The 938-nt window shown below is 49.9% G+C and overlaps 4 non-coding genes across 4 annotated transcripts; all 4 read left to right on the top strand.

Moving 5' to 3' along the window:
- Positions 1-92: 92 nt before the first annotated feature.
- On the top strand, positions 93-172 carry Pmar_PMAR016635. Its single transcript has one exon. It is a non-coding gene; the product is annotated as a tRNA-Leu (tRNA).
- A 121-nt stretch (positions 173-293) lies between these two features.
- Positions 294-373, top strand: Pmar_PMAR016634. The gene has a single exon. It is a non-coding gene; the product is annotated as a tRNA-Leu (tRNA).
- Positions 374-559: 186 nt separating this feature from the next.
- On the top strand, positions 560-639 carry Pmar_PMAR016633. The gene has a single exon. It is a non-coding gene; the product is annotated as a tRNA-Leu (tRNA).
- A 186-nt stretch (positions 640-825) lies between these two features.
- Positions 826-905, top strand: Pmar_PMAR016632. The gene has a single exon. It is a non-coding gene; the product is annotated as a tRNA-Leu (tRNA).
- Positions 906-938: the final 33 nt, after the last annotated feature.

The following is a 938-nucleotide window of genomic DNA, read 5'->3' as shown; positions in this document are numbered from 1 at the left end:
CGCACCTCGCAGATCCGTTCAATCCATTTTTTGTGTCCTCTGGTTTGGCAGAGCGATGCATCACCTCGGCTATGAATCTTGAAGTACTCATCGACAGTTTGGCCGAGTGGTCTAAGGCGCTGGCTTCAGGCGTCAGTCCGCAAGGGCGTGGGTTCGAATCCCACAGCTGTTAGAAATTTCTTTTCGTGTGATTTGATGAAGAACGCATTCCGCGGAAACGGTTCGAAACCGTTTTTGTGTCATGTCCTATAGTGTAACGCATCACCTCGGCTATGAATCCTGAAGCACTCATCGACAGTTTGGCCGAGTGGTCTAAGGCGCTGGCTTAAGGCGCCAGTCCGAAAGGGCGTGGGTTCGAACCCCACAGCTGTCAGTCTATATACCTGACTGGTGTTGTATTAAAATCCGAGACCTTTTCAGAAGCGAGGTAGTGCAAGACCAAAACCTTCTGATCGATATTGCGCCATCGCAACTCGCAGATACCGTTCAACCCATTTCTTTGCCCTTTGGTTTGGCAGAGCGATGCATCACCTCGGCTATGAATCTTAAAGTACTCATCGACAGTTTGTCCGAGTGGTCTAAGGCGCTGGCTTCAGGCGTCAGTCCGCAAGGGCGTGGGTTCGAATTCCACAGCTGTCAGTCTATATACCTGACTGGTGTTGTATTAAAATCCGAGACCTTTTCAGAAGCGAGGTAGTGCAAGAGCAAAACCTTCTGATCGATATTGCGCCATCGCAACTCGCAGATACCGTTCAACCCATTTCTGTGCCCTTTGGTTTGGCAGAGCGATGCATCACCTCGGCTATGAATCTTAAAGTACTCATCGACAGTTTGTCCGAGTGGTCTAAGGCGCTGGCTTCAGGCGTCAATCCGCAAAGGCGTGGGTTCGAATCCCACAGCTCTTAGAAATTTCTTTTCGTGTGATTTGAGAAGAACGC

The sequence above is a fragment of the Perkinsus marinus genome (genome assembly GCF_000006405.1).
Source record: "Perkinsus marinus ATCC 50983 genomic scaffold scf_1104296959676, whole genome shotgun sequence".
NCBI classification, from domain to species: domain Eukaryota; phylum Perkinsozoa; order Perkinsida; family Perkinsidae; genus Perkinsus; species Perkinsus marinus.
Note: the sequence above shows the minus strand (reverse complement) of the source record. Positions and strands in the feature narration are given on the sequence as shown.